At 49.3% G+C, this 23,524-nt stretch overlaps 1 protein-coding gene across 3 annotated transcripts in view; it reads left to right on the forward strand.

Annotated features, from left to right (window-relative positions):
* Nucleotides 1-23,524, forward strand: part of TRERF1 (transcriptional regulating factor 1) — a 208,681-nt gene that overhangs the window by 42,219 nt on the left and 142,938 nt on the right. The window lies entirely within an intron of this gene.

Genomic DNA, 23,524 nt, shown 5'->3' on the forward strand with positions numbered 1-23,524 from the left:
GGATAGACAGCAGTGGGCAAAAGCGTCCGCATGGGCTGGGTTTGAGTCACTACGGTGCCGTGTGGTTTTGGGCAAGTCGCATGTCTTCTCCAGCCCCCTTGTCTCCACCCAGAAGGAGGCAACGGTGACGCCCACAAATGAGATCCCAAGAGCTCTTGGCTCCTGTGAGCGCTCTTTTCATTAACAGCTTTGCAGCGTGCTGGGAGCCCTTGCCTACTCGCCCTCGTTTTGTCCCCGTGTCTACAGAATGGCACTTCTAGCGTGGCAGCAGGGACGGGGAGGCAGACAAATACACCCCCAGACAAGGCAGCCACCAGCGCCATGGAAATAACTCCCGGGAAGGCACTGCTGTCCCAGGAAACATTACACAGAGACACGTGCCCCTTCCATTTTCCAATGGGAGATGCGGCCCGAGAGGAGAAGACAGGGACTTAACAGAGAACGTTCTGGTGAGCAGATTCAGATTTACCGTGCCGCTGAATCTTTTGAGGAGGCTGGCCTGTGGATGAGGCAGGACGGGAAGGAGGTCAGCCCCTTTTTCGGCCTGTCTGGGACACCTTGGGGCCTAACTAATACATTCTAGTGTCAGGCTCCCCTTCTTGGGAGCTGGATGACCTTGAATTTCTTAACCTGAGCTCCCAGTTTCCTTGTTGTGAAGTTAGGGGATCCTCTCCGTCTCCCCAAGCTGGTTGTGAGAGTGACTTAGGGTTTCTGTGTGTCTTTGGCTGCTGTTGGTCAAGGTTTTCCCTGAACGCATGCCCACAAAGGCACGATGCCACAGCCTGTAGGGACATGGGGCCGTCTGATTTATGGTCCCTGCCTTTGGGGCGCTTGTGTAGTCCAGAGGGGCTGATTACACACATTTCTACAAAGGGCTGAGTTCATGAAAAGGCAACAAGGTCAGGGATGGTGTTTTAGGATGAGGGAAACTGGGGCTATTCAGGACAAGGGACTAGTGACTAGGCAAGAGGCAGAGCGTGGGGATGCTCGAGAGAGGGGTGGGTGTTTTCTAGGGAAGGTTCTAGAAGGCCTGCAATGGATTTGTGCGGCCCTATAGGAGGGACTGAACACATCCATGTCTGTTACCTCACGGGAGCCTTAGTGCAACTTGTGAGGTGAGATAACTGAAGCTCCTTTATCCTCTCCACATGGCCTCCTAAGAAGATGAGGCATGGGTGCCGGCCGATGAGAGCTCAGCTTCTCCCTCTGGGTGAGGAGAGAAGTAGAGGATGAAGGGCATGGGATTTCTGAGGTAGAAAAGATGGAAGGTGAGGGGCATGAGGGGGACTGATTTTAGAGAGGCGGCGGTAAGGATATAGGGCCTGGACTCCATCACCTGGGGGTCAGCCCCAGCTTTACAACTGACACCCTGTGTGACTGTGACCAAGTTAATCTACTTCGCTGAGCCTCTGTGCCTCCCTCCTTCCTCTGTAAAGTGGGAAAACCAGCTTCCCTCCGAGGGGTGTGAGAGGGCAAATGCATTCTAGAGTTATCTGTGGAAAGTGTTTGCACAAAGTGCAAGTCTTCCATGCACGGGAGCTACCCATATTATTTTGTGATCACAAAGGATTGGAGCCTCCAGGAAACGATCATGTTTATGGTGTTTCTGGGTCATTGGCTTTGCTGCCTGGGGGTCAGTGACACGATGCGTCTCTCTTTCTGCCTGCCTCTCCTTCTCCCTCTTTTTTTTCTCTTTCTCTTTGATGTGAAGCAAAGTTTTTTTTTTTAATGTTTATTTATTTTTGAGAGACAGAGAGACAGAGCGTGAGTAGGGGAGGGGCCGAGAGAGAGGGAAAACAGAATCTGAAGCAGGCTCCAGGCTCTGAGCTGTCAGCATAGAGCCTGATGCGGGGCTCGATCTCATGAACCACAAGATCATGACCTGAGCCGAAGTCGGCCGCTCAGCCGACTGAGCCACCCAGGCACCCTTAAGCTTTTTTTTCCTCTAAATTTATTTATTTATTTTGAAAGAGATAATGAACTGGGGGATCGGGGGACAGAGAGAGGAAGAGAGAATCCCAAGCAGGCTGACAGCACCGAGCCCAGCTCGGGTCTCAATCCCACAGACTGTGAGATCATGACCTGAGCTGGAATCAAGAGTCTGATGTTTAACCGACTGAGCCACCCACGCGCCCTTAAAGCAGCTAAACCTTAATGAAGCACCTTTTATGTGTTAGGCATTTTGTCCTGTAATTTTACGTACATCACCTCATTTAAATACTCTAACTGTGGGAGGCGGGGTTAATCATTCTTGTTTTTCAGGTACGGAAGGGGGTGCTCGTGGAGTACCACACGCAAAGGAGGAGACCCAACCCGTGTCGGTCCCTGGGGACACGCAGTGGGCACTGTGTGCCAGACCCCTGCCTAGCCCATGTCCGGGATTGCTGCTTTTCCCTTCCTCACTGGAAGACTTAGAGTCCAGGTGCTTAACCCCCTCCATGCCTCACCCTGGTGTCTGTAAAGTGGCAGTGATAACCACAAAACTCGGCAGCGTTACTGTGAAGATTCAGTAAGTTAATACCCAAAGCTTCGGAGCACAGCTGTAAGTGGCGGTGGCTGTCACCCCGTCTGCAGCCTCAGGCACTGTCCAGCCCTGTGAGAAAGGGACCTATTTGCTGGCCTTAGCTGGGGAATGGGTCTGTGAGCCTTGACTGAACACTTGAGCCGCCCTCCAGCCCTTCCTGTTTGGGCCCTGGGGCAAGAGCGGTTCCCTGAGCTCCAAGGTGAACTTCGCTCTGGCTCAGGTGAATACAAAGAAAACTCAGTGTGAGAGTCTGGCCAGTCCCAAGGTATTGACTTGGGGGCTTTTGACTCTTCGGTTGCTTAGCTAGGACAGGAAGGAGGAATTAGCCGAAAGAACAGTTGGAGGGTAGGATCAGGAGGTGGGAAGAGCATATCTTGGCAGCTGGGAGGTCAGGGAAATGAGTTTGAGGGGGGCTCTTGCCCGAGTAAAGCCCCTTGAATCAGCCAGAGGCCTTCAGGCTGGCACAGTGGGGCCAGAGGTCGGGTGCTCGGAGTTAGCCTTGGCTATTGAGGACAGCTGGGTTGGGCTGGGGGCTGGTCAGGAAGGGCGGGGGAGGGGAGTCCTCCCAGAGGAATGAAAACCCAGGATGTGGCCACAGGGAAACCCAGGAGGCAGCAGTGAGCTGCCATCAAGAGGGGGGAAAACGTGGGAGTGGAGTGGACACTTGGTGACTCCCTGGGTGTGGAGGTGAGCAGGAAAGTCTAGGGTAAGCTACCAACAAAGGTGACAAAGAACCCAACGAAAACACGGTGGAGCCGACACCTTGAGTATGTTGAGTTGGAGAAACCTGTGAGGGCAGCAGGTGGAGGCATCTGGTCGGAAGAATGCCCTGGCGGAAGGCGGGTGCCATCTGCAAGCACGTCCTGGCATGTGAGGCCGTAGGTGTGGTGGAGACCAGCAAGCAGCACGTGGGCGGGAACAGCAGATGGCCGGTGGAATCCAGGAGGTCACCAGCAGGTACAGGACTGGAGTCTACAGCTTTGAAGAGCGTAAGCACTAGGCGGGTTAAACACACCCCCAAATGTACCCTAATTCCAGACTCCCTGTCCCAGTGTGTAAGGCCTTTCGAGGCCTTATGTTAGCCGGGTGACCTAAGACAACAGAAACGTGTTCTCTTCCAGTCCTGGAGGCTGGAGGTTGGAAATCAAGGTGTTGCAGGGTTAGTGCCCTCTAGAGGCTTGGAGGGAGAATTTGTTCCCTGCCTTTCTCTTGGCCAGCAGCGCTCCACGTTCCTTGGCTTGTGGACACATCCCTCCAGTGTCTGCCTTCGTTGTCATATGACCTTCTCCCCGTGTGTGTTTCTGTGTCGCTGTCTTCTCGCCTGCTGAGGGCATCAGGGGGATTAAGGTGTGTATGACCCCATTGCAACTGACTGCATCTGCAAAGACCTGTTTCCTAGGCAGGTTGTATTCCGAGGCTCCCAGTGGTCATCAGTGTAGGGGTGGGGGCGACATTATTCAATCCAGCACAGGCCTTGCCTCTCTTTGCTTTTTTCCTTAATTAATTTATTTAAATTCAAGTTAGTTAACACACGGCGTAGCCTTCGTTTCGGGAGTAGAACCCAGTGATTCATCACTTACATAAGACACCCGGTGCTCATTCCAACAAGCACCTTACTCCCCGTCACCCATTTAGCCCATCCCATCCCCCATCTCCTCTACTGACTTTTTTGGCCTTAGTCTCACCTCTCCCGACCATGGCTTCCTTTTGGGAAGAGGTCCAGAATCCACCCAGCTGAGGCTTACGGTCTCCATGTTGTGAGCTTCTCTCTCTCTGTGAGCACCCCAGCGCCCCGTTTATTGTGCGTGTCCTCCACCAGGCTTGAGCTCCTCAAGACAGGGACCAGACCTCACTCCTCTCTCCTCATCGCAGGGGAGCTTGGTGTTTGTGAGCCCAGCCCCAGGGTGCTGGGAATTTAATAAACTCAGGGTGAAAAAGTACGTGAAGAAACTAGTGCAGGACTCGGGATCTCCGTGAGGGCAGTTGCGATGTATTTTCATTTGCTCCCAGTGCTTGGCCCAGTGCCTGACATAGTAGATGCTCCACAAATACTTGTTGACTGCGTGGCTGCTTGAGGAGACCTGGTTTGATGAGAAGTGACACTTCTGTGTTTATGGACGTGACCCTTCTTTAGAAACCCCCTTCCTCCTGCCCTCGGTCCCCAAGAGCCGGGTAATGACAGTTTTGAGTTTCAGCTAAATGCTGACAAGTGGCGGTGAATAGGGGTCACAGATTGAGTCAGGCTCACAGCCCTGCACCCAGTGTTTCTCTTTCATGTGGATGGAACAAACTTTGGCTTATTACATTAGCAGTACCTATGGTGGCTGCGACAGATGAGTCACCATTTACTGTAAAGCTTTCAGATGCCCGGCAGGCACATGCCCAGTCGGGAGTGACAGGGCCTTGTGTGATCAGGCAACCCAGCCTGATCTAAAAAGAGAGAGACATCCAAAAAGAGAGAGACACACTTTTTGTGGTCCCAGGTAGAGGAGGAAGGTCTGGGACACTGGGTCCATAACCTTCTTGGCTTCCTCTTTCCCAAATCCACATTTCCTACTGGACTTTTATTTTGATCCATAAGACAGTGGTAGGCATATTTCGGAGTCAATTACATAAGTCTGCACATATTTGTGTTGGGCCGCTTCTAAACGAGAGGTTTCTGTCGTGTCTGGTTTTGGTTTCGTGTGGAATATTAAATTTTTTTTAAGGGATCCACTCTTGCTTCTTGATTACCGGCCACTGAGAGCAGTGGGTCAGAGCCCGAGACCTTTTCTCCCTGTAAGTAGAAATGTCTTTGGTTCCCCTCTGCCTGCAGGTGATGGGTTTCTTTTCCTTTCAAGAGGTGAACCTGTGATACTCCGTTTGGTCTCCAGTGGTAGACAGGGCTTGGGGCATTTTTCATCTTTGAGGATGAACTTGGGTGTGAAGAACTGAAGAGATTCACAGGGCAGCCTGTTCCCTCTTGCGGGAGGGAGGGAAGCTGGGTGGGGCGGGGCGTGGGGAGTCCTGAGAGGCTGGAGAGGTACCCACAGAGTGCCCTGTACGTGCCTGGCGCCATTCATTCTGGGAGCCAGGTTTCCTGCAGTTGGGCTCTATGGCAAGCCTGGGGCCTCTGATGGAGTTTGAAATCTGACTGAACAGATAAAATGTTTCTGTGTGCTTCTGTGTGCGTATCTGTGCCACGGAGCCTCGGGTAAGTTAGGTAACCTCTCAGCCATAGTTTGCTCATCTGTAAAATGGGAATACTGACCCTTTCCTCCGTTGGGTGGTTTCAAGGATGTGATGGGGTAATTGAGGCACTCACCACAGGCCTGGTACAGAAAAAGTGGTAGTTATAATGACCAGAAGTGCTGTGAATCTTCCATTTGGACAACATGGATGATGCAGGGAGCCTTGTGGTGAAAAGAGAGGGGGTAACATGGTCCTTCTAGGTAATTAGTGGTCAACTCCCTGGTATTTGACGGTAACTGAATCAGTGCCTAAAATTGACCTCTGTGTTCGCGTGACTAGTTTCTGCCTCTCCACCTTGGATTTGCTGTGGGCCTCTGTAGAGAACCCCCTTCCCTTCCTCCTGGGCCCACCCTCTTCTCCGGGGCTTCTCCTGGGATTGGCTGGACTGTGCTTTTCTGGTGTGATCAGAGGATGGCCGTGAGCCTCCGAGGTTTAATTCCCATCCTCCCTCCTTGCTGTGGGCCACTCAGGCTCCAGATGTCACAGGAATCTTTGTGTCTTCCCTGGGAACAGAAGGCGGTGAAGGATGTTTTTTTCGACCTCTCTGGGAGATAACCGAAGTTTATGGGGGGCAGTCGTGACCAACTGTCGGAATTCAGAACTTTGGGACGTTCAGGGTGACAGTTGCCCTGGCTAACCTTACCTGCAGTGGAGGGCCGTGGGAGAAAGGGGCCATCCTTGGCTTCCGCCCCCTCCTGCATTGGCATCGCTCTCTCCTGTCATCCTCAGCTTCCAGAGGTGGGGGTGGTTTTCCTAGAGCAGAGTGCCCTTCTTAAATTTGTCAGTCATACGGTGGTACCGCGTCTCTTCAATCCTCTGTCGGCTGCCCTCCAGAGGACATGGTCCTGGGATGGGGGGCGGGCCGGGGGGACTTTGTGTCTTACCCATGGCACGTACCCAGGACATGCCCTCAGTAAGCTGGCGTTCAGAGAGGGAGTGAATGAACAAAAGGCCAAATGAAAGCCCTTCACGATGAGGAAGAACCCAGACGGGGTGAAATCACTGCCCCCCAGGCCCATGGGAAGGACGTAATTACAATCTGTTACTCTTCCTTCCTTCTGTGTGTTCATGTGCTGGGTCGTACAGATGCCATTTGAGTTGTACCATGTGGAGCCACACATATACCTTTGCTTGGCTCTCCCTGGCGTGGCAGTGGTGCGGCACTTAGGCTGCAGCGGGCTGGGGTGGGCGTGCTGTCCATAGCTGGGACCGGGGGTATTTTTCTCTGCACAGCAGATGTGGGTCCTCTGGGTTCATGACAACCAGATCCAGTGGAGGAAGAAAACCTACGCACATCGAGTTGGGTGGGGAGGTCGAGACCTCCCTCCTATATGTAACAATCAGGAGACCCGCTTAGTTGACTCTAAAGGCAGTGTTCCTTCCGCAGTAGCACATTGACTCCTGGAATTCTAGAATGCTCTAATATTGGAGCCCAGTGCATCTGTTTCCCCCGGCTCCTGGGGGCCCTGCTTGGAGAACAGAAAAAGAGTGCGATCGGTGGCAGTCACCAAAAGTGGCCTTCTCTATTTCCTGCTGCACTATAGAGGGTCTGACATGAGGGATGGGAAATCAGAAATTAGGGCAGAGAAGCCGGCTTCTGTTCCCAGAGCCCTAAATTACCACCCAACACTCCCCCCCCCGCCCCGTGTCCTTTCTGTCCCTGTTGTCAGTCTCTGGTTCCTTCATAGCAACATCAGGCCTGGTGTTGGATACAGCAACGCACATTCCTTTCCTAAGCCTTCAGTTTGGAAGAACTCTCTCGTCCAGCACCCTCAGCACTGTAGACACTCAGAAGGGGTGGCTTCTTTTCTGGTTATGTGTTGGCATTTGGGTGTCCGCTTTCTGCCGAGCCAGTATCTCTTCCCTTCCTTCTCTGCAGGCAAGTGCCTAAGGAAAGCCAAGGTCCCCAGCTGATGATAGGGAAAAAAATAAGACCTTGCTGTCAGGGCAGCTCTGGGGGTGGCTCCTGGTTGCCGTGGGGCCTATACTTTCTCTGATCCCTTTAGGTTTTAATATGCTCTGATCTGTAATGGAAATCATAACACAAGCTGATTACTAAAATTTGACTGTTGGCTTAATGAGAAACCTGTGAGAGGGACCCACTTCCTCTTGATTTTTGTTTTATTTTTAAAAATTCTCTACATTCTGTTTCATTTCTCTTCCCCTGGACTTTTCTCGTAGAAAAGTCACAAACAGCATACCATAAAAACCCAAACCATTTAGAAAATAAAATCACACCCTGGGGAATACACAACACTTTCCCTCCCTGGTGGTGTCCTTCCCACCATCTGGTTGAGTCTGTCCATTTGTCTAACGGTAGAACAGTGGTAGTTGACATGGAGAAACTGAGGCCCCATAGAGGGGTCAACTGATGGTAATCAGTTGAAGTCAACCCTGGAGAAAGGCTAGGTTCAGGTCTATACTACTGAAGTTCCAGTGTTGGTGTTATTTGTGAAATGTTCTCCCTGTTGCTGTATGTCCTTAGCCCTTCGTCCTTATAGTTTATTGGCTTCTGTAATATGGGCTTGTCTCCTAAATGCATCATAATAATGCCTTAGTATGTGGTGTCAGGACTCTTGATGGATTCCTTCCCTATCCATCCAGCCATCTGAAATATTTTTTCTTTTTTTTAAATGTTTGTTTATTTTTGAGAGAGAGACAGAGTGCAAGCAGGAGAGGGGCAGAGAGAGGGAGACACACAATCTGAAGCAGCCTCCAGGCTCCGAACTGTCAGCACAGAGCCTGACACAGGGCTCGAACTCCCAAACCGCAACACCATGACCTGGGCTGAAGTGGGATGATTAACTGACTGAGCCACCCAGGCGCCCCAGTCTGAAATATTCCTTGACCTGCTCTGCACAAGGCAGTGTACCAGGCTCAGAAGGTTTGAGGGATGAGGGAATCAAAATCACATTTCTGAGTTTCTTTGGCGCTGGGGCACAGAGCCCTAACACAACTGTAATACCAAGCAGAACAATTAATGCTGTCAGAAACATATAAGCAAGATGGAGTCGTGGAAGGAAGAGGGGTTAATTTTTGTTGAGAGATGGCAAAGACGGCACTGGAGCGGAGTTTTGGAGGATGAATAGAATCTTGGTGCTGGGTGGACTGTGCAAAGGCACTTGCAGAAATGAGGACTAAGGGCATGCCATGGTCGTGATTCCTTAATACTGCACCTCACACACACCTGGGTGATCCTGTCCTGGTTAAGTTTAAGGGCACTTGCTCAGTAATGGTTTTGCAAAATGCTTGGAGCTGCTTCACTTTGGGGTTAGCGTTGGAGGTGGAAGGCTGGCATCAGGAGAAAGCTAGTGTTCACTGAGTATCTTACTTAGATTTATCCTGTCTGCGTACATCAGCGAATCAAGGGCACACGGCAAACTGTGGGGCTGGGGTTTGAACACGGAATTCTGTGACTCCTGGCCCCCTTATCTTCCCATTGTACTGTCATCTCACCTTCGGCTGCGAAGTTGCTGATGCCAAGCATTCATTCCCCAGCAGCAGGGGTTCAGGTTGCAAAGGAGAGTTGGCTTCCGACGGGTAGGAATGCTGTGAAAATATTATGGCATCTCAGCTCAGTGTCATTCGGACTTTGTGTGATTGGTGGAAGGACCAGTCGCATTTTGGCCCAGCTTTCTGGAAGCCCCTCCGTGGTGCTGTTTGGTTGCTTTCTTGGACCCTTGCTGTACATGTTATTTTCTGATGAGCAGGTATCTTCTGACCTGTGACCTGCCCAAACTGGCAAGTCCCATTCCATGCTTGAATGGTTGTTTCTGCATTTCCGACGGAGACAAGTTTTCGAGCTGGCAGAATTGGCCCGGCGATCTTTCTGTTTGCTGGGGCAAGGTTTTTTTTAATTGGACAAACGAATGCCATGTCATGAAATCTGAAAGGACTGCCGGCGAGAGTGAGTGGGGCGAGGAGCAGTGGCTGAGTGGGAGGTGGTACTTCCAGGGACAAAGGCTGGAGGTTGGCGCTGGGAATTCTGGACCCCTTTTGCCCAAGAGATACCTTGAGACATGAGAAGTGTCAGGAAGGCGAGTGTCAAACAGGGAGGTGGGTGGGTGTTTGAATCTTAATAGATGTTTGGCAATAATGAAACAATATTGTGAATCTAGAGCACAGCTCGGGGGTGCTTCAGTCTTGCCGTTTTGACCCTCTCAGAAGGAGTTTGTGGAGCAAATACTGGCTGAGCAAGGTGCCTGAGGCAGTCGGTTTTGTCAGGCAAATGGGTACAGTGTCCCCGAGGTCCCATCCTGTGACACAGCTGACACCTTCCTCTGATGACTTGCTCTCATCACTTTCCCCTCTTGGTTACAGTGCAATTTTAGTTTGCAGGATTCTTTCAGGGCTGCAGATCAGTTAATCTTAGAATCTGCTTCTCCAAGAGCATCTTGCCTTTTATCTCTTCTCTATATTAGGGTCTGGGATTCTGCTGCTAAAAAAAGTTTGAAAACCAGATGCCTAGAGCGTATCTGCAGTGCTTGTTGTCTGCAAGGGCGAGGGGGTTTGGGAGCAAGGGCCACACCTCCTGCCGCGCAGTGTGTACGTGGGGGGGGGGGGGCGGACAGGTGCCTGTCCTGCTTCTCTTACTCCGTTTCTTGATCTAGGTCCTTCTAGTTCTTGGGGGACTCACAATCTCCTCCTTTTGCTCCAGGCCGCTGAGGAGAACAACTTTTGAGTTTCACAGTGGAAACTAACGAATAAATCCCAAGTTATCTATATTCTCTGTACTATATACTGTCTCCAAGTTATATTTACTTTCTCCTCCATACATTCTCTCCAGGTTGTATATACTCTCATTTCATAGACAAGGAAGCTCAGAGAAGTCGAGTAACTTGCTTGAGGTCACACAGCTTTTAAATGAAAAGGCCTAGATTTGAATCCAGATCTGATTCTAGAGTTCATGGTTTTCACTACTGTATGCATCAGCCGTGCTTTTACTTGCAATCAAAAATATTTATTATTCTCTGTCATTTCCCCCTCTTGGGGATGTGGGCTGGGTAAATTTAGCACTGTGTAAAATAGCGTAATACGTATATTTCACTTTTACTCGCCTTGAAAATTCTGTCTTTGGAGGGTGGGGCATTGTGGGCTGTGAGGATGGCCGTGGGGGAATGTAGGGGGAGGGGGCTTAGGCTCAGGGTCCTTGGTTCGGTAGGTTCAGGGTGAGGGGAGAGGTCTGAGAGGCTTGCCTCCCAGATTCTTAAGCTGAATAGTTAAGTCATTTGTCTGAGAGCTTCAAAGCCTTGAGGCCGTTGGTGGCCGTCTGTGTCCTCTAAACCTCTCGTCTCTGACTCTTTCTGGTCACCTACTGGATTTCTGATGGAGTCTGTAGAGCATGACTCAGCAGGTGAGGAGTCAGTGACAACCTGCTTGGAGGAGTCCAGGTGTGAAGGGGGCAGGGCCTGAGGAGGGCTGGAATTGTGTGTGTGCGCGTGTGTGTGTGTGTGTGTGTGTGTGTGTGTGTGTGTGTATGAGAGAGACCATTGATCAGATTTGATTGCCCATCCATTGATCGCAGAGGTTGGAATCCTTGGTTGGCTAGACATGGGTTGCCATGGGGCTCAGTGAGCTCACAGTAGTTTAATGTTGTCTCCAATATGGAGCTGTGACTTATACTTTATGAAGACTGTGCTTCCCCTTGAGTTGGGAAGATTTTTATCCCCCTTTCCCATGTACCTCATTCCTCTGCTTGAGGGAGTGGGTATAGACCCACAGATAAGGGCTTAGACACACTCATGAATCACTAAGAGGAAACTTCAGAAAGATATTTATGGACTGCATTGCTAGAAGAAAACTCCAGCTAGCCTGTGGGCCCCCAGAGCCTCCCAGATTCATCCGGAAACCCAGAGAGAGTTGTTTATTTGCTAGTAATAGAAAGTCCCCTTTCTCTGGCCAGATTCCATTTAGAAAGTCAGGTGTGGGGAGAAGGATCAGGGACTCCGAGTTTGTTGAGTCCCAGTGGGCAAAATCCCTTCCAGTGTTGCCTGGACAAGACCAGAGGGCCCCAAAGAGCCTGCCTTGTCTAAGCCTTCCTGGTGATTTAGGCTTGTCTCTCCTCCCTGTTACCAAACATTTGGTGAGAAAATGAATACTCCAAAGACGGAGCTTAGGAACTATGGCAGCCCCAGGTCTGCCCAACTCATTTAGCCCCCATCACCCACATCTTGGGTTACTGTTCATTCATTCTATGTGTTGGGAGGTGGAGTGGGGCATCCAGTCCTTGCCCAGCAGGCTGCTCTCTGCACATCAGGGCCTAGGAACCCTAGAGCTGTACATCGAGGTGGGCCTTCAAGATCCCTTCAGACCCACCACCCGAGACTGTAGACGGGTGACAGACCCAGAGAGGGGAAGTCGGCTGCCACAAGGTCACACAGCACCATTCAGGCAGAGCCGGTCATAGAACTCACTCTTTGCGAAGGGTCAGCCAAGGCACAGCCCCAGCTGCTCCTTGGGACGCCGGCCCCGCGTGCCCTGGCCTGTTTTTCTTGGAACAAGTGCTGGTGTTCCAGATGAGGGCTTTATGACTTCATTTCAGATAATGCAGTTGGGTACAGTTTGCCTGGTGGTTGCCTAAATTTAAACGAAGTGGGCTGGGGTGGGTGGTAGTGAAGAAGATTGGCTTGGTGCTTTCATTAAAGCACAATGTGTTGGGGGAAGGTTCGATTTTTATTTTTACTTCACTGAATGAGGGATGAGCACAGAGCTGAGGGCTTTTTCCCCCCTCCTTTTTCTTCCTTTCTTTTTTAAATTATTAAATATCTCTATATGCTCAATTCAGGACTGGTGGTGCATTTCACTTCCAGCCTGGGTGTATGCCAAAGTAGGTTGAACCGGAGTATTGCTATGGGATTTCATGATGGTCAAGTACGGTTCTTGGGCGAGCCTCTTAAGCATCGATAGACCAGTTATGGTTAGATGTGGGTTTCGTTCCTAATTCCGGGCACTTGCTGGCTGCGTGACCCTGGGTAGAATTCCTGAACTTCCCTTTCCTTGTGTTAAAAGGTTGGCCTCAGTACCCACATTTTAGAATTGCCATACATCTGGGGCGCCTGGGTGGCTTAGTCGGTTAAGCGTCCGACTTTCGCTTAGGTCATGATCTCGCGGTTCGTGGGTTCGAGCCCCGCGTGGGTTGGAGCCTGTTTCAGTCTGTGACTCCCTCTCTCTCTGACCCTCCCCTGCTCACGATGTTTCTCTCTCTCTCTCTCTCTCTCTCTCCCCCCTAGAAATAAATTAAAAAAACATTTAAAAAAATTAAAAAAAAAAAAAGAATTGCCATACATCTGAGTTCACACGGGTGACTTCAGCAGCACGCGGGGAGTACTCATGAATGGTTAGTGGCCGTTTGTCCCCCTCTGTGCCTTCCAGGTTGGGAGTAGATCAGGGAATGAGATTGAACAGTCTCTTAAAGGAGGGGGAGAAGGGATGGTATGGAGGTGAGGCATGTGCTGGTGAGTGTGTGTGTGTGTAGGGGAGGGGAGTTGGAGCTGGGGGGGGGCGGGTGTTTTTCTCCTTGGGGGTTATGAGGACAGTATTAGAGGCCTGAACAGCTGGACCTTTGCTCCAGAGGAATGCCTTCCTAGCGTTTGTTTCACTGATTCTTGGCATTTCATTTTCTCAGCCATTTAAAATCCACGTTGAAATATATGGACCACTTAACTATGTTTCTGGGTATAAAAGCGACGTGTTATAGAAAAGTTGGAACACACAGAAAATCCCAGAGAAGAAAGTAGAAATCATCCATAATCTGCCCTTTGCTAGAAGAAACCAGGGTGGGGATTTGAAATCTGCATCTCCAGTCTTTTTTTTTCTCTGCGTCTATACATAGGGTGCGTTTGCCTGTTTGTTCATTTTTACAAAACTGGAATCACATCGCACATGTTGTTATGTAACATGCTCTTCGAACAATATTCTGTGAGCATTTCCTCGTTGCAGACTGTTCTTCTAAAGCATGACTTTGGGTGGTGGCATGGCATTCTGTGATGCGGATACTCCGTAACTTATTCAAGTAGCCCCCCCCCCCCCCCCGCATTGTTCAGCATGTAAATTGCGTTCTGTTTCCTTGTGTCCCTTCACCTTGGGCTGCAGTGAATTTGGGAATGCAGATTTTAATAACTGGATTACTCTTTTGGGAAAGCAATGCTCTGGTGAAGCATGCTGAACAAATGCATTAGTTTCAAGGTTTTTTTGTTTGTTTGTTTGTTTGTTTTTTAATACCGTGCATGCTCCCTAGACCTTGTGGGCTCCGCTGGGGAAGTCTCCATCTAGGTAAGTGCTGGCTCTCTCTCACATTTCTGTCCTGTTCTCCACATACTCCTCACCCTTCAGCTACTTCTCCTCCGGGAAGCCCTAATTATCAAGGCCAGTGGGTACCAGGAGAAGTCACAGCTACCCCAGAAGATCTTGGTTCAAGCCCTGACAGTGTCATTCACTGGCAGAATGACATTCTACCCTGGGTCATTCTGCCCCGGAACATTTTGGGTGCTTCCGACACTTTGTTTTCTTTTTTTTTTTTTTATGTTTTATTTATTTTTGAGAGAGAGAGAGCATGAGCAGGGGAGGGTCAGAGAGAGAGGGAGACACAGAATCTGAAACAGTCTCCAGGCTCTGAGCTAACTGTCAGCACAGAGCCCGACGCGGGGCTCGAATCCACAAACCGCGAGATCATGACCTGAGCCGAAGTCGGACACTTAACCGACTGAGCCACCCAGGCGCCCCTGACACTTTGTTTTCTTATCTGTAGAATCAGATAAGAAATGCACCCCTCTGACCAAATGGTGAGGGTGAGGTGCAGGCTGTGTCTGTACTTGATGTGTTTTTGTGACTTGAAGTACATAGAGATGTTAGTTGTTGGCATTGACCTTGGGGAATAATTCTAGGACCTAGTCCAGAGGTATCTTGCAGCTGGCTCACACCAGCTCTTGAGAGTCGATTGTAGACACCTCTTCCCAACTGCGTGTCCTCTGGGCCTCACTCTGGTAGCCTGAGGTTGGCCGTAGTGAGAATATTTACATCATGGAAGTAGACAAATGCTACAGTCAAGGCTTTCGTTTTCCTTTTTCCAGAGGCAATTATCAAACATTTCCCAGCACTTTACAGTCCTGCCGTCCAGGGCTCCCATTTGACCTTTGACATGCATTGTTTTGGTTTGAGTTTATAGTCTTTTCACATGTGAATGTCTCATTTTCGCCACCTGGACCATAAGCTCTTAAGAGCAGGCATTAGATACTTTAAGATTTTTAACAATAGGGTCCTAAGAGGCGGCATTTATACAAATGAGCTCATGATTTTAAACTGCATGAAAAAAATGTATGCTAAGACGTAGCTCTGAGGGGTTCCTCGTAGCTATGCAGGCCCGTGGCTTAGTCTTCTCTTAATGATCCTTTATGACGGGTCTTACATACACAGAATTTTCTTTATTTAGCCTTAAAACCACCCAGGGTATAATTAAGAGGCTTTATTTCGCTGTGTTTCCATCAGTGGCTGTAATAATAATGGCTAACAAGTAATAGCTCACATTTATTGATTGCCTGCCCTGTGCCAGGTACATCCTCAGTGCTTTTACAATCATTTCCTTGTTTAATCCTCACTCCAGTTACATAAAGTGTTCTTTACAAGGTATTATCCTTGTTTTAGAAGTGAGGAAAATGTGAAATTTAGAGATGTTCGCCACTGTGGTCATGACTGAAGAAGATCTCCGGGTCTGACTGCTCATTCATTCGCTCAGCGGACTCTGACCCCTGCCGTGTGGAGGGAGGCTCTGGCTGCCAGATGAACAAATCCAGTCTTGCCTTCATGGAACATTCCTTCTAGTGAAGCAGGACAGATCAAAAATAAACATGTAAACATATACGACAAAGTCAGGTGTTGCAGACAGCTACAAGATCATCAGGGAAGGGAGATAGAGGCTGATGGGGCAGGGCTGAGCTTTCGATCCCCATCTTGGATGTGTCTCACCTTCTTGAAGCACAGCCCACCCTGTAGGTGGCCAAGCACCTTGAGCACAGTAGCCCCTTGTCACAAATTTATTGGTCGGGTGATTGGAGCCGTACTGCATGGGGATGATACAGGAAGGCAGAGTGAGAGTTTATGGTAAGCTCAAATCAGGAGCAAATGTAAAGGGAACCCTCTGGTGTACTGATCTTTGTTCTGAGGGTTCCCAGGTGTTCGGGGCAGAGAGAAGGAGCAGGAAGGCTGAGCAGAGAAGGGAGGAGGGAGAGAATGGGCTCGGTGGTAGTCAGGGGCAGGGGAGAGGATATGCAGGGTGGGACCCACACGGCCAGCAGCTTTTTGGAGGTCAGTGTTCTCATGGTACACGGGGCTGGGGGGAGGGACACAGGTGTGGAGGACCGGATGACTCCCCCAAAGCCACCTAGTAAGACTGAGTTCACCAAAAGGTAGAGCCCAGTTTTCCATTCCCAGTCTTGTGCCTCATGCAACACCATCCTTCTCCCAGGTTTTATTTTATTTTTTAATTCCTGGCTGGGGAATAATGGCAGATGGATGCAGTAAGTGAGTTTAGGGACCCATTAAAGGACAACCCCTAACTCCAGGCATTTGGGAGTCAGAGAGGGTTATGAAGACCCCGCAAAACATACTTCTAGGAGATGGGACACTCTGGTGTGTAGCAAAGTGTTTCAATGTCACCCTCCCTGCCGCCCATGTGCTGTGGACCAGCCAGTGTCCACCGTGGCTGAGCCAACATAAATCGAGCATCTCTTCCATGTCCGGTTGATAAGGTATTGAAAAAATCCTGCCCCGGGAGAGACCAAGAACTGGGATCCAGTACCTGCTGTGCTATTAATAAATTAGCTGCGTGATACAGTCTCGTTGTTGGTTTCCTCCTCTGTACTGGGAGGGCCTGGTCGAATGGTCTTGACGTCTCTTTTTGCTCTGACCTTTAAGGCGGAGGTTGGCCAGGGTCCCACTCGCAAAGCATTTTGGTCTTTCCATTCCTTTCCCAAGTGCCGTGTGCTGTGCGCTGCCCGGAGTGCAGGCTTTGGGGAAGGATTCAAGGGCTGGAACGTGTCTCCTCCATGGGGTTTCTTGGTCTGTGGGTGCCAAGTATTTTCCGCCTCGGCTCCCAGTTCTAAGCCGCCTGGTACGCGCTGGTGGTTAGGCGGCCATTGCCTACACAGGACCTTCCCCCCAAGTCAAGCTCGCCCACAAGTGTTTTCCTAGCACGCCCACCGTTGACGGGAGGGGGGTGAGATTCGGGGTGTACTTTCCTAATGGTCAGGCGGTGGTGATTTCACGTCTCAGAACAGTACAGTCTTCGTCCTGGTGGCTCCGATGGCCTCCCACCGAAACCATGCAGTGACAACCAGAGCGAGCACACACGCTTCAGAACTCAAAAGTGATGAGGTGAGGAGGCAACAGGAAGTGGGGAAGTGAGCAGAACAAAGCCTGCCATGTGTACGCAGAACACTGTTGACCTTTTTTTTTCTCTCTCTCTCTTTCTCTCTCTTTAAAATCATACAATTCTGCTAGATGGTGGAGGTCGACGTTCTTGTTTGTTTTAAAAGGTTCAACCTGTGGTGGGTGTAAAACAAGTTTAGGGAAGAAGCAAAGCGCCCTCCTCCCTGGCTTGGCAAAAGTTATGCAAATTCATGTCAGTCGGTGTTGTGGAGGCTGTTTGATCCTCTCCCTCCACTGCTTTACTAAGGGCTGGGGAAAGTTATTTAAATTGCTCCTCTTTTAGACCTCCCTTTGGAGGACCAATTTAGCCCTTCTTGTATTTGCTTCAAGACGGCGGGGATAGTGGAATTCTGCCCCCACAGGGTTTCTTTCTCTGCTTCTACCTCAGTTTCTCATTTCCTACTCATGACTTAAAAAGGGAGAGAGTGCAAATTTAACCATTGGTTTCCGGTGAGGGCCCACGGGTGTTGACTCTAACAAGACCCCCTGGCAAAGCCTGTCGCTTCCTACAGGGCCCCCCCGCTGGGGAGGGCACACTTCACACCTACGGGGACAAATCACAGGCTGGCCAGATGGAGAGAGGGATTGTTAGTTTCGGCAAACAGCTTTTCATTTGAAGAGCAGATAATGGTCGGAGGAGTGAGGCTGATGATAGGTGTCCACTCGCCCAGGTTGGATTAGCTGCGTTGGGGCTTTGAGGTGGGGGGATTTGAACCAGCAATAGTGGTGTGAGTGATGAGAGTCGTGTGTGTGTGTGTGTGTGTGTGTGTGTGTGTGTGTGTGAGCACGCCCTTCCCCCAGGCTTATCAAGTTGGGAGGGAAGATCTAGGCGCTCAGTTGTTGGTGGCTGGATAATATTAATAACGTCATTAACGAGCACAGGAATGGTAAGCCAGTGCTTGCTGGGCCCATTCTTTGGGTCCAGAAGCCTGGTACCGGGTCATAGGTATCCTATTTGATGCTGAGGGATTCCATTGTATCCGTATGATCCATACAATGGGCCATTGGAAGTCTGGAGTGATAAACTCAGTGGCCTGACAGAATGGAGCAGGCGCCCTGTCCCTTAGTCCACTTGTATCCCAACTCATGCCTCCTATGCTGCCTTTCGTGTTTGTTGGCATCAGTTTCTGAGATCGCTGGGGTGGGGGTGGGGTCCGTGGCCTGGCAATAGAACGGGCACGTCCCAACCCTGACCCCATCAGCTTTGCTGGTGGATGGGCATCCTTCCCATTGGTATTCTGGTGGCATACTTCACCACCTGCCGCGGCCTTGCAGATTTATGTCAGCTGTATTCTCCTGGAAACACACCAGGGCACAGCCAATTCAAAGAAAAGTTAAGGTGTTCCTTTTCTTTTTCTTTTTCTTCTTCTTCTCCTTCTCCTTCTTCTTTTAAGCTACCTCTCTCCCCAGTTCTATTTTATGTCTGTGGCATTTTGGCTTTGCCAGAATCACAGTATATAGAAGGCTGGTTCTGAGGGTTTGAGTCCTAATGGAGAGGTTATACTCAGAGGCCCTTCCACCGGCGAGACTTGGATGTGTGACTTGGGCACCTTGCTACCTTCTGGTAGCTTCGTTTCTGTTTTGTTTGTTTTAAATCTTGTTGGAGCAGAGGTCTGGGGAACAGAAGCAGACTGGACGGTGCCCTAATTTAGCAAACCTGTAGTCAGCAGATGGAATGAAGAGGGCATGGGACGGAAACAGTTTTTAAAAACCCCGCACAGGTTCGCCTGCAGCCGGAATTTGGCATTCATGGGCGAATTTGGGGAGTCCTAAACAGGACTGGAGTCCCCACCTTCTGAAAAGCGCAAGCCTTAGGTGTCACTTACCCTGGTGACTCCACCAAGCTGTTTAGAGGCATGTTCAGGTTGACGTGATAACATTCAAGTGGATGAAACATGGAGAAGGAAGGTAGAGGCTTAAGGCACATTTCATGACAGTCTAGTTTTCAGCTGTTTGTGAATCAGACATGCAGAGAGGCTGGTTTGCATGCCTGGGAGCTGACCACTTGACAGTGGCCCCTGGCCATCGTGCAATCCTGGCAGTGAGGCTGCCCAGCCCGGAGCCCGAGGGCTCCGCTCACGTCTCACGTTTCTTCTGTCATTGGGGGTTGGGCACTCTCTAACTGCCAGATGGACAGGTGTAAATACATGAGAAGTCATTCAAAACCTCCTGTCCAGCTTCATTTAAAGTTTCCCATCCTGGGGCGCCCGGGTGGCTTAGTCGGTTAAGCATCCGGCTTTCGCTCAGGTCATGATCTCGCGGTTCGTGGGTTCGAGCCCCGCGTCGGGCTCTGTGCTGACTGCCAGCTCAGAGCCTGGAGCCTGTTTCAGTCTGTGACTCCCTCTTTCTCTGACCCTCCCCTGCTCACGCTGTCTCTGTCTCTCTCTCCTAGAAATAAATAAAAAACATTAAAAAACATTTTTTTAAAAAATAAAAAAAAAATCAAGTTTCCCATCCTGTTTCAGGACTACCTTAATAGTCAACTTTTTTTTTTTTTTAAACTCACAGTGAAATCAAAGCTGAATCTTTTAACATTTCTCTGAGTTCAGCCCGGGTTCTCTTGACTCCCAGTAGGGTTTTAATGCCTGAGAGCTAGACAGCTCCCTGGGTGGAATCTCGTAGGCTAAATGTAGTCTCCTGCTCTGTTGACTGTAAAACTCTTGCGGGAAATGTGGCCTGGAACATGAACATATATGAACTTGGCCCCGCCCCCTCCTTTTTTTAAATTAGAAAGTGGTTCTCTCTATCTTTGTTTGGTTATTTGTGTAAGTTCTGTTAGGAGTTCAGTGTTCAGCACTGGGAGACGGATTACCTCCCCAGTTTGCCCATGAACAGGGAGAGTAAGTTCGAACAGTTTAAAATTAATAGTGTTCGTGGCTTAGAAACCCACCTTGTCATTCACCACCAGTGAATGCCAACCTGAAACGTATGCTTGTGCCAGAGTAAACCGCAAGGTTGTGGAAAAATATAAAGGAAATGGGGGGGGAAGTTGGTAGTAAAGGTGAAGGCTGGTGGGTGGGGGATATGTGTGCATGTGTGGCGGGCTGTGTGGGGGGGGGTAGATTGTCATGGATGAAGAAGAAAGGAAAACACAGTCTGGCTAGGTACTCCAGGCCCTTCGCCAGGCTGAGACGTCCCTGGTGAGAGAAGGTGAGCAGCGTGCACACCCAGTAATGATGTTCTCATTTCTTTGCTTGTTTAGATTTGCACTTTGAAACTTCAGAGAAAAGGCAGCGTTAAGGGAAACATCACATTTATTGGAGTGGCGTGGATTTACCTCCATCAGCTCAGCTTGGTCAAGTTGGACTTAATTCATCTAAGATAGTTTGCTCGGATGGGACTGTCGACAGTGTCTGGGGACATTTTTGGTTGTCACACCTGTTGTGGGGGGCTGGGGAGTGGGGGTGGGGTGGGAGATCAAGAACCCTTGATCTCCAGGCTTGGTGGTTGTTGATTCTTCCGTAGACAGCAGTGTCTGGGCACTGGGCTGTGGGGAGTACGTATTCCTACTGAAGAGGAACCTCGAGGTCCAGAAAGCTCATTGTCACCCCCCACACCCGAAAGGGTCCCAGGAAATGGCACCCTGGCCCAGCCGTACTACCTTTGCAGCATAGCATCCTTTTTACACCCTTCTCACAGTTGCTCTGTGGCCCTGGCCCTCAACATTAATTCTCTAGTGCATTTTACCCCCACCCCTTACAAAATGCCATAATTTGAATTGTTTTGCTTTCCTGTCTATACCACCTGTCTTAAGGCTGTGTTTGGACAAGTCCTTTGATCCTCTGCTTTTCCCTAGCCCCAAATATGTTAATGAATCTTCAGATTGCTGTTTTGCATAGGATGTGTCCTGTGTCCATTCCTCCCCCCGCCCCGTATAGAGAATTAAAAATATGAACTATTTAATAAACTGTAGGCCTACCGTCAGTCAACTGTAAAGCACATGCCTCTTTCAGGCCACTTTTTGACAAGTTTCAGGTAAGAATGATAGCATATTAAATTATTAGGCAGTTTTATGGCTGTGCAGGGCAGAGTTATCCTTTGATGAATAAATATTGCTGTAGCCCAATTTAGAACTTGACAAATGCTGATTTACAGCTTAAAATATATATAAGGGTTTTTTTAATGATGAAGTGGCAGTGGGAGTGGGGAAGGTTTAAAAGTGACGGCTGTCTCACCTTTGAGTAATGTGCCATTAAGACAGTGCCGCAGGGAGAGCCGCAGGGAGGATTTGGGGTGGCTGTTGGGGGTTCCTGCCACTCCCAGTAGGTATTGGGTCCAGGTCTCTTTGTGATGCACAGTTCCAGCTGATCGTGCTTTGAGGCACTATTAGAAGTGTGGGTACCCTCAGGTCCCTCGCGATTGGTGATGCAATGCACCTTCTGAAGGATTCCACTTGCCTACACATGGAACTTGCAGAGTGGTGGCGGTCCTGGTGTTAAGGACTGTCCATTTTCAGATAGGAAAGGTAGGTTTAAAAAAAATTTTTTTTTAAGTTTTTCTTTATTTTTGAGAGAGAGCACGCACGCTAACAGAGGGGCAGAGAGAGAGAGAGAGAGAGAATCCCAAGCAGTTTCCACACTGTCAGCGCAGAGCCCGATGCAGGGCTTGAACCCACGAACCGTGAGATCATGACCTGAGCGGAAGTCAAGTTGGACACTAAACCGACTGAGCCACCCAGGTGCCCCCGGAAGGCAGTTTTGAGGAGGAATGCTTTCAAAACCTAATTGAGGGGGGAAGCCGGCGACTTTCTTGTGTGCTTTGGATGTGGTGATGATCATCCCACTTTTGGATCAAAGGCACCTGGGACATTTGAACTGACAAGTGTAGGTACGTTTGGGAGAAGAGCATTTATAATTGAAGCAGACCTTTTATATCTGCTACATGTGTACATGCACACTGACAGTCGAGTTAGATCAGTGACTGAAAGCCTTTTTCTGTTTGTTTATTTATTAAAACGTGCACATGGCATACAAGTTCAAAAATCCAAAGAGTCTAAGGTGGTGCATAGTAATTCTTCCTTCCCTTCTGCCTCTAGCCTCCCAGTTTCCTTCTCTAGATTACCTCCGTACTACTTTTCGGTTCTCTTTCTCAAAGCTTATCTTTTTCATAAGTGTGTATATGAACACATAGTATTTTTCATCAACTGCTAGCGTAGTATTCATGTTGTTCTGCGCCTTACCTAATGGCATACGTGGAAAATTATTCCATATCATGACGTAGAGAATGCCTTCATTTTTTTAATAACCACATAACATTCCATTTTATGAAATAATTTATTAAAATAATTCCCCAGAAGTAGATATCAAGGCTGTTTCTAGTCTGTCATTTCAAATCATACTTCTCTAGTATCCTTGTATACACACCATTTTGCACATGTAGGAGTATGTCTGCTGAATAAATTCTTAGAAGCAGAATTGCCTGTAAAAGCATGTATGGAGCACCTGGGTGGCTCAGTCAGTTAAGCGTCTGACTTTGGCTCAGGTCATGATCTCACGGTTCGTGGGTTTGAGTCCCACATTGGGTTCTGTGTTGACAGCTAGCTCGGAGCCTGGAGCTTGTTTCAGATACTGTGTCTCCCTCTCTCTTTGACCTTCCCCTGTTCATGCTGTCTCTCTCTCTCTGTCTATCAGAAATAAATAAAACATTAAAAAAAAGCATGTATGTATCTGTGATATTGGTAGACACTGCAAATATCCTTTCAAGGAGTTGGTAGCGATTTACACTAACACCCTCAATGAATGAGATGTCCTCGCCAACACAGTAAGTTATCAAAGTTTTTGATCTTTGCCAATCTGATAGATGAACGTTGGTATCTCAGTTAGTTTTAATTTGCATTTCTTTCATGAGTGCGGTTGAACATTTTTCACAAGTTTAAGATCCATTTGTATTTCCTTTTCTTTCAATTCATACGTGTTGCCCATTTTTCTGTCAGGTGGTTGATCTCTCTTAGTCTTTTTGATTCAGTATCTGTTTGACCCATTTCTGTACTTGATGGAGCTCACTTCAGGGTGTCAGGGTGGACGGTGGGTACATTCAAATGAGGCTTTGGGGAGTGGGATGGATCGACCATGCCAGTGGTGAAATTAAGTCCATTGTCTTGGGTGTGGCCATTGCCGCGTCCGAAGCTGCTGAGTCCCTGAGCCTAGTGGTTTCTGGTGTGGTCCCCGCAGTGCGCCTTCAGAGCTGGTAGCAGGTGTGACTCAGGCAGACAGCAGATGCCTCCTGCTTTGTTGAAAATGTGAGGAATGATTGGTTTTGGGGATGGACGTGAATGAGGCACGGGAAGCCAGGGTTGGAAGGAGGAGGAGCCAGGGACTGGGGAGGCGGAGTATTTGCATTTAGGGCAGA

This window comes from Hyaena hyaena, unplaced genomic scaffold, assembly GCF_003009895.1.
Source record: "Hyaena hyaena isolate Hyena2069 unplaced genomic scaffold, ASM300989v1 scaffold_211, whole genome shotgun sequence".
Lineage (NCBI taxonomy): Eukaryota > Metazoa > Chordata > Mammalia > Carnivora > Hyaenidae > Hyaena > Hyaena hyaena.